Raw genomic sequence first — 12,484 nt, 5'->3', positions numbered from 1 at the left:
CAGGACATTTCTCTAGCTGTCAGCTTCTATTCAAAACATGACTATTTCACACCTGATAGCTCAGCACAGAAACCCTCATAACACAGTTCTTCTCTCATCACTTTCTTTTTTTCTTGTTGCAAATTTATAATAATCTCTCTTCATCTTGTCCCCTGGCAAGTTTATATTAACCTTTCCTATTCGCTTGCTCAGTGAGGTCATAGAAAAATCAGTTTCAAAATAAGTTACAGTCTGCTTTCTGAAAGACAGATTTTCCATAAAGTCTTTATAGAAATGCCAGTCAGCTAGGTAATTCTTGACTCTGGCCTTAATGGTCTTAGGAGACAGCAAGGCAGATATGCTTTGAGAATAAATACCATTGTGTTGTAGTTAAACGCTAAGAATTTGAACTGTAACTCTTTTGAAGTACCTAGGCTTACATGCATATTGACATTCAGCACACCTTCTTAAACAATGAGGTCATTAAAAAGTTGATTTAATGAAGTCCAAACCTAGTCCAAACTGGATACCTGTCTTCAAATTCAACATTAAATTTAATAAGACAATTTTGTCATTGTCAATCTTCACAAGATGTCTTACCAATAACAATCCAATTTAGTTTATTTAGCCAAACCCACTCACTCCAGCAGAAAGGATATGCTGTGAACCACATCGGCTGAGGAATTTTGGCTGACAGGGTCTAGGAGAAGAGCTTTTTATGCCATGGCTCCTGCCCTTTGGAATATTGTGCTTCTCGAGGTGATATCTGTCCCCACCCTCTTGATCTTCCAAAATGGCCTGAAAACCTGACTCTGCCAACTGGCTTGGGGCTCTAATGAGGGCATTTGACTTTGTTTAGTAGATTAGGAGAAGATTTCACATTCACCCCATTTACATATTGGTCCCTTTTTATCTAGTTTTTTGTTTGTTTGTTAATTTTTAATGTTTTAATTCTTAATGTTGAAAGTTTTTAATGTTTTTAATGTTCTCATTTTTATATTGTATTTTTATGATGTTGTAAGCTTCCCAGAGTCACTTGACAGTTAGATGGGTGACATAGAAATGTAACAAATAAATAAAATAAAAATGTAATAATGAGGTGTCTTTCTAGACTGCATTTCTATGCTGCAAAAATTATCACTTTGAAATATTATTTACATATTTTCCACACAATAATCTCATATGTAACATCACCCAGATAGTTGTTAATATGAATAGGAGTTTTTATAAGTATACACATTCTTTTGTCTTTTATATTCTAAATTCAGAGGTAAGAAATATCTCTATTTTATAGCTGAGGTTCTTTGTTTCTTGTTTTCTACCTCTCTCTCTCTCTCTCTCTCTCTCTCTCTCTCTCTCTCTCTCTCTCTCTCTCTCTCTTTCTCCCTCCCTCCCTCCCTCCCTCCCTCTCTTTCTCTGTGTTACAGTCACTGGTGACCTATACACAATCTTGGAGTTCAAATGAAGAGAATATTCAATTGATTTAACTTTGAATTAATCTGCTCCAAACAAATGGTTTTCAGAAAACCAGCTCTTGGTGATGAGTTAGCCTTTGAGCAATATTGTAATAGAGGTCATAAACAAACATAAAATGTCACTGTAGAAACAGCAGACTTTGCAGACATCCCAAGCCAGCTGTCGTATGTTTAAAATTGCACAGGTTATGTAAAAGAGTGTAAGCATTAAGACTCTAGCTGTCACAAAACGGACCAATTAATTGCTGCAGTATCAGGCCCTTGTGAGCAGCAAATCCATCCAAGGCAACCAAAGGGCACCATGCATGCTTTTTAGCATTTGTGATACATTGTACTTGATTGTTATTCACTATGTAAAACAGGATGATAGACTTCTTCACAACATTAAAGGAATATAAATAGAAATGCATAATTCTTCCACATTGAAGTGGATGGAAATAGACAAAGGAAATAAACTGTGTTTTTGTTCAGTGCTGGGACAGACATGAACCATGGAAATGAAATAATAATGTCATTAAACAAATCAGGACAGAATGTTCTGCATTAATTAACTGTAATCTTACTTAGCCAGGTTGGTCATAACTTTTTAAAATTCACACCTTGATCTAAGCTTTTGGATATATGAGCTAATTCTTTTCAATAAAGCTATTCTTAGTTAAACAACTTGCAAATTAATACAAAATCATTATATAATAAGACTTTTGGTTTTGTTATGATGAAGGTGAAGGTTCCCCTTGCACATATGTGCTAGTCATTCCTGACTCTAGGGGGTGGTGTTCATCTCCGTTTCAAAGCCGAAGAGCCAATGCTGTCCGAAGACGTCTCTATGGTCATGTGGCCGGCATGACTAAATGCCAAAGGCACACGGAACGCTGTTACCTTCCTACCAAAGATGATCCCTATTTTTCTACTTGCATTTTTTACGTGCTTTTGAACTGCTAAATTGGCAGAAGCTGGGACCAGACCCTGGAACTCACCCCGTTACGCAGCACTAGGGATTCGAACCGCTGAACTGCTGACCTTTCAATCAACAAGCTCAGCATCTTGGCCACTGAGCCACCGTGTCCCTTTTGCTATGATAGACCAACATAATTATTCCTCCTAAAATAGCAGAACAACTATGCATTTAATTTCCAAATCTCCCTACTTGTAAATTTTTGGAGTTTTAGATGATAAACATAATTAAGCACCAATGTTACATATCTCAAAATGTACAATTCTGCACAGCCAGAATGTAGACTAACATTGGTTACCAAGTTTGTAACTAGTAAACTATCTAAGTATATTAATGTGTATGGGTAATAAACATCTGTACTTGAAATCTAGGTAGACTTTCCTAAATGACAACCCAGTTTATTTATTTCAAGAAGTAGGAATTACAGAATAGAACCTGTTATTCTACTTCTGACACATCTCACATGAAGCAAGTCAGGCATAAGTCTTTGCTTTTTTATAATAATCTAATTGCTCAATAGATTTGAATAGCTGTTTCATTGCTAATGTCATTATAATATTGCATATACATATACCGTGTTTTCCCAAAAATAAGATCCTGTCTTATATTTTTTTGAACCCTGAAATAAGCGCTTGGCCTTATTGCCATGTGCTCAAAAGCCTGATTGGGCTTATTATCAGGGGATGTCTTATTTTGGGGAAAACAGGGCATACATACATACATACATACATACATACATACATACATACATACATTCATACAGTCTAATTCTTTCCAGTTTTATTGGCCATATCTCCCATTATTCTCAATCACTGTACTCACATAATTCTTTTAGGAATCACAATAGGAGAGTGAGTTTCTAAAGAGCCTAACATTGCTGTGAAGATATGGAATATTTTACAGAAGAAGAAATATGTGCCCACCCCTCAATACTTAGTATATCTTTTAAAATATTGATGGTTTTTTCCCAAAAGAAAATGAATCTTAGCTGCAGTTCAATCCCCTTAGAATTTATTCTGCAATGGAACTAGTGGAAGAAAATACCTTATTTTCCAGCAAAGAATAATCCATTTTATCCAAAAGAAGCATAAAATTAATAATCCTTTTTTGGTTCTTATCAGGGTCAATTCTCTTAGTTTTTCTCTATCATGGAAATGACACTTTTCCTATCATCTGTATTTCTCGTTTGATTGCCAATCCATACTTTTTATATGCAATATTCCTGATTCCATTATTTCTGCCTAAAGTAAAAGTTGTTTTACATCTCTTTCATTAACATATTTTAGGTATAGTCTATCATAAGAAGGCTATGGAATATTGTTACTGATATTGTTATAATGTGGCTACTAACTAAATTGAGTTACTTAAAAAGTAATAAAATCTAAAAAATAAAGAATAATAATTTATTGTCCCATTCTTCAATAATCTTTAATGCAGTATTTAAAATGTTATCGTATTTTGTATCATTTTGTAAATCCCAATCCTTAAGGCAATTTGTTGCTTTTTTCTTCTTTTTTATTTGGACTTTAGTCCTGTTTAGTGTCCAGTTTAAATCACAATGTATCTTATCTCAGGTATGTCATGAAGTATCAAAAGAATCCTGATTCTCAGGATTCTTTTTATTTTTTTCTCTTTATTTTTTTTATTCATCTCAAGTTCTTTAAACCCTTAAACTTATAGTTAATGTTTCTTTTGTTCAGAAATAAAAATATATACACTAAGTGACTTTTCTGGCTTTTCATTCCAAAGAGCTCTAATGACTTTATGCTATTTAAATTAGCAATTTCCAAAAGTGATTAAAAGTGAAGCTCACAAGTTGTGAGCTTGGTTGTGAGTTTGATGATTTATCCCTTAGTCTCTCGGCACTTAAACCAACTGGATACTTGCTATGTGGTCTCTTTACAAGGAACAAGCATTTGGGGTACATGTAGGGGATCTCCTGTCTTGTCCTTATCCTGAGAGCTTTGGAAGAAACAATCTGGTCACTGGTTCTTCAGTCTACATAGTCATATGCTTATCTTACCATACGTCCAGTGGAAATCCCCAGTTTTAATACTTAATAAATACAACATAACCAAATTATTCTAATAATATCCATTAGACTATATTCAGAATACATGTGCTGAACTCTTCTAAACTGCACCGCTACCTGGTAGTTATGAATAAAAGAGGGTTTTTCCCCCTTAACTGCTAAGGAAGAAGGATAAGAAAACAAGTCAAGAGAAGACAAGAAGAGTCCTGCAGTAAAACCCAACTCTTTTGTTGGTAGTGTCTGATATTTTATTTTATTTTATTTTATTTTATTTTATTTTATTATTTTATTTTATTTTATATTTTTATTTTATTTTATTTTATTTATTATTTGTCAAACATGTAAGATAACAGATATAAACATGATTATGAATACAGGATAAGTATACAAATAAATGTATACTTAGTATAGGACAGTAGGACAGGGATGGTAGGCACGCTGGTGCGCTTATGCACACCCCTTACAGATCTCTTAGGAATGGGTGAGGTCAACAGTAGACAGTCTAAGATTAACATTTTGGGGGTTTGGGGAAGAAATCACAGAGTCAGGTAGTGCATTCCAGGCATTGATCACTCTGTTGCTGAAGTCGTATTTTTTGCAATCGAGTTTGGAGCAGTTTACCTTAAATTTGTATCTATTGTGTGCTTGTGTATTGTTGTGGTTGAAACTGAAGTAGTCATTGGCAGATAGGATGTTATAGCATATAATGTTGTGTACTACTTAGGTCAGATCGAAGGTGACGTAGTTCTAAATTGTCTAATCCCAAAATTTCAAGCCTGGTGGCGTAAGGTATTCTATTGTGAACAGAGATTGATGAAGAAGAATACACTGAGGAATACACTGAGAGGAGCTTGCAGCAAACCAAGAGAAAACAATCGCACCCATCACAAATGGCACACTCACCATTAAAAAGAGATTCATTCAGCGGTAATCTGGAAAAAAGATGTAGTAGAGGCAGTTTGGGTATCTGGCATTCCTTTGCATTTTGTTTATTTATTTGAAAGTTTGTAAGGACACACATCTTAAGAACACAAATCTGTGTTCTTAATTGGAAACAATATTTCCACAGCATCCACAGCCCACCTAACCCTCTCCCAGTGTGTGTTGACACAAGAATAAATAATAGCACTTTAATTCCATGGTGAAAAAGACCCTTGAAGATAATACTTCACCGAAGCAGTAGGACTGACAAGAACTGTTCAGCCATTATCTATAGTATTTTTTCTAAAGAAAGATCCATCTCTCTAAAAAAATTGAAAAGAAGTTGAAAAGACCCAGAACCAGTGGCGAAATGTAAAATTTGTTACTACCGGTTCTGTGGGTGTGGCTTGGTGTGTGTGTGTGTGTGTGTGTGTGTGTGTATGTGTGACTGGGTGGGCATGACCAACTTTTTTTTTTAACTTTTAAAAGCATTTTTTCTACAACCTTAAGAGGTTGCAGAAAAAATGCTTTTTAAAAGCCTCTGACAATCAGGCAACTCAGTTGGGATCGTCAGAGGCTTTTAAAGGCATTTTTTTTTTCTACAACCTTTTCAGCCGAAAAGGTTGTAGAAAAAAATGCCTTTAAAAGCCTCTGATGATCCCAGCTGAGCTGTGCGATCATCTGAGGCTTTTTTTTTTTTTACTTTTAAAAGCATTTTTTCAGCCGAAGAGGTTGTAGAAAAAATGCTTTTAAAAGTAAAAAAAAAAAAGCTTCTGATGATTGCATGGCTCAGCTGGGGATGGGGGGGGCAGGGATTTTGTTCTCCAAATCACCCGCCACCATCGCTACCGGATCGGGCGATCCGGTCCGAACCCGGAGCATTTCACCCCTGCCCAGAACACCTGAAGAATGATGCCCAAGGTGTTTTCACTAGCACATCAGTGACTTTTTTTTTTAAAGGCAAATTTTATAAAATGCTTTATACCAGCCCTGCTGACAACCTGGCCAAGAGCCAGTCCTATGAATAGCCTTCCTAAGTCAAGTTTATCCCACTACATCAGTGGTGAAATCCTGCCGGTTCTGTCCGGCTCGGGAGAGCTGGTAGCGCCGGTGGCACGTGATTTCAGTGAACCAGTAGCAGCGGCAGCCCGGATATTGTTACTTCCTGGTTTTAAGTCTCTGTGCATGCTCGCCCGATCCGGGAACATTTCACCCCTGCTCTAGAGGTCATCTGCATTACTGCAGAAATCCATAGGGCAAATATCCATAGAGAAAAAGGTTGCAGTATTTGATAAAAACCAAGCTTAAAATATATAATGAAAATAAAGGCCTGAACCTCCAACCTCTATTCCACCACACATTTAGGATGTGTTGGTTTTGCCTTTGGTAGATGAGAAGAGAAAAAAATGGGATACAATGTACCAATCATTTCAGCCACCCTGCATTAAATTCTATGAGAACAGCAATTCTGTCCAGCTTCATTGCAGAGGCATATCCATATCAGGGGTGGGTTGTACTTACCTTTACTACCAGTTCGCAAGGGGCCACATGTGCGCATGCACAGAAGCTCCCTGATGATGTCGGGGTTGGTGGGCAGAGCCTCCCACCAGTTTTACCACTGGTTCTTGCGAACCGGTCCGAACTGGGGGCAACCCACCACTGATCCATATATTTTCTTCATAATGCAAGGATTGGAGGAAAATGCATTAACATGCTGTAAGGAATAGCTCTTGGTACAACCTTACCCGTGTTTACCTGCACTTGTTTGCTCTCCAAGCTTGTTTCAATTTAGTTTATGAACCAGTGGTAGTATTCTACCAGTTCGTCCTGGTTTGGGCAAACCAGGAGTGGCGGTGGTGGGAGGCTCCGCCCACCTGCCCGGATGTCATCACGGACACTTTGCGCATGCGCAGAAGGTTCTGCGCATGTGCAGAAGCGCCCCACGCGAACAAACCAAGCACTCGCAGACACGCATTCACAGTTCCGAAACGGTAGCGAAGGTAAGTGAAAACCATTACTGTTCTGAACATTTCATTACCATACTAGGTAACATCAGCAGCAGGATATTCTTGTCTTATTCCTTTTCAGCTTATAAATGTGTTGTGTGCCAGTGTCATCATGTGATTGGTTGTTTGTTTAGAGCTATATTTAAATTCTGAGCAGCTGATTGGTTTTCTTGTTGATTGGCTGTTGGAATGGTCTGGTTTCTTACTTATTCATATGCTGGATCTAGCTCAATATGCTTGTTAATTGCTCCTTCGGTAGAATACCAGGGTTCAATAAATTCATGTGTGCGGCAAGTGTTGGCATAGCCAATGATTTTTGTTCCTTCCCAATCAAACTAGTGTTGTTTATTACCAATGTGGTTTGAGATCAGGGATTTTTGGTCATGCCGTTTAACTGCTAGTTGATGTACATGAACCCTTGTTTTCAATTGCCTTCCTGTTTGTCCCACATAGAATTGGTTGCAATTGTTGAAATTGGCTTTGTATGCTATGTTGCTGTTGTCTTCCTTCTGTATTTTGTCTTTGACTTTAGATAGCTCTTTTCTAAGTGTAAATGTGGGTTTGTGAGCTATCATTATTCCTAGGGGTTGCAGTATTCTGGCAGCCATTTCGGATGTTCCTTTGATGTATGGCAGGACTTGTTTTTGTATTGTGGTTGGCTGTGTATTTTGTAGGGGTTTGGATGACAAGGATCGTATTGTGAAATTTTTTGGATAGCCATTGCGGTGGAAAACATTGAAAAGGTGTTTTTCTTCTGCTTTTCTTAATGACTCAATGCTGCAGTGTGTTTTGGCTCTTGAAAAGGGTCTGGATGCAGCTCCTCTTGTGTGCAGTGGTTGTGCAATTTAGAATTTGGTCTGTGTGCATGTGGATTTACGGTATATGCAGAAGGTTAATTCGCTGTTATCTTGTCTTCTTATGTCAATATCTAGGAAAGGGAGTTGTTGTTTTTTTTCTTCCTCACATGTAAAACTGATCCCGGTGACTATGTTGTTGAGTAGATAGTGTGTCTCTTCTAGTTTGGTGCCTTTGATGATGGCAAATGTGTCACCCACATAATGTATCCAGAATTTTGGCTGGATGGTTGGCAGGATTGTCCATTCAAGTTTCTGCATTACTGCTTTTGCTATTAAACTGAATATAGATGATCCCATAGGAGTGCCTTGTATTTGTTGATAGATTTTGCCATTGAATTTGAAGTGTGTATGAGGCATAAAGCCAACAGTTTTATGGTAGCGTCAGTGGACATGGAGTGTTCTTTAGGTGCCTTTTTGTTACGGCTTTGATTTTCTGTGAGTAGTTCATAGATGGTTTGTTTGACCAGGTCAATATTGATAGATGTGAATAATGCAATGACATCCTATGGGGCCATTATTTCTTCTTTGTTTATTTTGAAATGTTTAATTAATTGAAGGAATTGTTCAGGTGACTTTATAGAATAAGCTGAATTGTTGACAAGATGGTGAAGTTTTTTTCTTAAAGTTTTCACTAGTTTGTAAGTTGGTACTCTGGGTAGCACCACTGTGGGGCAGAGAGGAATTCATTTGTGTGTATTTTGGGAAGTCCATAGAATCTGGATATAATGGAGTCTTGTGGTAATAAAAAAAATATTTCTGTTGAAGTTAGTTGTTTTTCTTTTTCTATTTTTATCAAGGTTTTTTATTCCATTCTCTGATTGTTTTGTTCGGTCTTTGTTGATTACCTGGTAGGTGTTAGTGTTATTAAGTAAATTCTCAGGTTTCTTGATCTGAACAATTTTTTCCATTACCACAGTTAGTCTGCCTTTGTCTGCCAGTAGGATGACGATGTATCTATCTTTTCTGTTTCTGTTTCTTCTCCTTTTGGTTAAATGTTCTATCTTGTCTGTTTTGTTGGATGTTAGGAATGATTCTCTGTCTGATGTCCTCTTGTGTTCCTTGGACAAGTTTGTTAGTTTTCATTATGTATTCTAAGTTGGCAAGGAAATCAACTACTGTAAATTCATGTTTTTGTAGTTGAAATTAAGTCTTTTATGACGATAGCTTTTTCATCTTCAGATATGGTATACTGAACAAATTTTGGATCCATGACTTTGAATTGTCATCTTTCTGTTTAGGAATGATCTTGGCTAGTTTCTTTCGTAGGACATTATGTTTTCTGGTCTGGAGTTTGTCAGATATCATGTTGATTGTGTTTTCCAGTTTGTTTGTAGATCTTGTCTGATTGTATTGAACCACTTGGTTTTTTGTTTATTGATGATGTGTTGGTATTTCTCCAGACGATTGTGTGCATCATTCAGTAATCATGAACTGAAGCATTTTACACCCATTTATGTAGGCTAGTTTTCATGCTTGTGGGTGGTTAATTGGAGGTCTGTAGAATGTGCTTTTTGGCAGTGTTTTCTTTCAGAGGCACTCATGGAGGAAGTGTAGTTGTTCACGGGTCGACAATTGTCTGATTGCAAAAGTCTCCCAATAACGGGCATGTTTAAGTGATTTATGCCCATATAACTTTGAAATAACAGAAAATACTTGTAGCTTGGGTTTTAGATGTTTGTAGTGGGTTGCTCTCAAAGCTTATTTCAATTTAGTTTCTGAATATTTTGCTACCAGACTAGGTAAAATCAGCAGGATTTTCTTGTCCTATTCCTCTTTAGCTTATAAATGTGTTGTGTGCCACTGTGGTTAGTTGGTTGTGTGATTGGTTGTTCATTTGGAGCTATATTTAAATTCTGAGCGGCTGATTGGTTTTCTTGTTGATTGGTCATTCGAATGGTCTGGTTTCTTATATATTCATATGCTGGATCTAGATAATATGCTTGTTAATTGCTCCTTTGGTAGCATACTAGGCTTCAGGAAATTACAGTAATCTCCTTGATCCCATCCACCCATCATCCATCCATTGTTATTCCTTTATCCTACTTCTCTCAATTTTGCCAAGCATAATGCTTTTTTTTTCTAGTCCATCATCCACTCTCATCACATGCCCAAATTACATGTGTTTCTGCTTGTTGATCATTGCGTCAAGGGAGCAGTCAGCCTTTATTTGGTTCAGAACTGATTGATTGGTTTGCCTTGTGGTTCATGGTACTCTTAATAACTATCCCACATTTAGAATTCAAAGGCATCTATCTTCTTTATTTTACTCTTGCTCGGTCTCTAGCTTTCACAAACAATGCATTGCCATTGAGAAGATCTGTGCTATTCTGATCTTCATTGTTTTACAACAAATGCTGTTGCTTGGTGTAATTCTTTATGATCTTCTCTATGTTTTTGTCATTGCCTTTCTCCCTAGAATTAAATCGCCTCTTTATTTTTTTCAACACACTGTCCAACTTTCTCAATACTTGAGCTTAAGTAACTAAAACTATCTACAATACATTGCTTTTACAGCACTGACCTTTGACCTACTTGAGGTCTGTGTCTTTTCCCTGCCTTCTAGCCCTTTAGAGACTGTACACAGTACAATCTAGAAGCTTATTCTGCCCAGCCTATTGATCTACTCTCTAAAGGTCCCCTGAAGCCTCTAAGGATAGAACCCCTTGTACTACATATAGTGTGGTATTCATGATGTGCTCTCAGCCGGCAAGATGCATGAGGATCAGTGTTTGCTGGAAACACGGATGAAAGAAACTGAAAGAAATCTCTATTGATTCTAGACTGGTCAGTAGGAATAACTTCCATTAGCATTAAAAAGCTGACCTTTTATATTTTTTTGACCTTTACTAATCTAAAGGAATGGGGAATCCTTAGTCCATAGGATTAAGGTACTCTGTTCTATGAAGAAAAATGAAGTAAATCTGCATTTCAGCCATAGGTCAAGGAGGTGTCCACAAGAACGGGGATCTATGTGGGCCAGGGGTAGGGAGGGAGAGAATCAAATTAGGGAATATGTGTTAGAAAGTTACAGTACAAACCCATAACAACTACTTTCCTTCAATGACAGGACAGGAGAATAAAAGGGTAGGATTTGAACTGTAATGTCACAATCCATGTTTTTGTCACTTTATCAGCATTGAGGTTTCTGCAAGATCCCATCATGTTTGCTAAAGGAAAGCTGGCAAACAAATGCAATCTTTGTTAATACTAAGCACAAACTTATTAATAGATAACCAGATAATATCTGGTTATTAATAGATAACCTTTAGTATCTTTCCACAAGATTTTCCCATAAAAACTATTAGGTGAGCTTCTCTGAACTTGCAATAAAGTAATTCTGCTTTTTAGACAGAGGGAAGCATTTTTGCTTAAATATCAATATAAAACTAAACAAAGATTGCATGTAATATAAGGATTTCTATTTCTAAGTTTACCAAATCTGATAATTGCTTTAATATAAAACTTTCTTATTCTGTGTGCTGTCAGATGTCTACTATTCTTAAGCTATTGCTGTTCAATAATGTTCATGGCATCCAAAGACATTAAAGGTATTGACGTCATTGACCTAAAACAGTGCACATTTAAATTTTATTCAGTGGTATATGCCCTTTGATCCATTCTAATTCTATTTACCCTTTGACCCATACTAACCCTAACATAAACCCTTCAGCTAATATGCAAAAAAGAAGGCATAATACAGCAAGCTCATTTACTTGGATTCTCATTGTCCTTCTCATATTTAGGGTAATTTTAAAAAACAAAACCCTTTTAATGAGTAAGGTAATTTGACAATAGAATTGTAGAGGGAGAGAAGGGATGCTTTATATCATTGGAGATCATTGAAAAAACTACATGACCATTATCTGAGAATACTTGAGCTACACATTTCCTGAATCAAACAGCAAAACCACATTAATTACTTAACCAGTCATATGAAATACTAGTGTTACACAGATGATGAGTGTGTGTGTGTATATGTGTACATATAAGGGCAAAAAAAGAAAAAAAAATCCTGAATTGATAATAGTTAAATAGGACAGAAAGAATCATAGAAATATGGGGTTGGCCAGATATTTCATACAGAGAAATGGTTGTCCAATCTTTTTCCTGAAAAGAGTACTCACAACTTTCAGGAGGCAAGCTATTCCACTGCTTAATAGTTCTCACTGTCAGGAAATCCCTCATTATTTTCAGGTTGGATCTTCCTCTGACAACTTCTTGTTACTTCTTATCATATCCTTATCATTTCTCTTAGGTGC

Source organism: Pituophis catenifer, unplaced genomic scaffold, assembly GCF_029215685.1.
Source record: "Pituophis catenifer annectens isolate HBS135680 unplaced genomic scaffold, rPitCat1.0.hap2 SCAF_4, whole genome shotgun sequence".
Taxonomy (NCBI): domain Eukaryota; kingdom Metazoa; phylum Chordata; class Lepidosauria; order Squamata; family Colubridae; genus Pituophis; species Pituophis catenifer.
Note: the sequence above shows the minus strand (reverse complement) of the source record.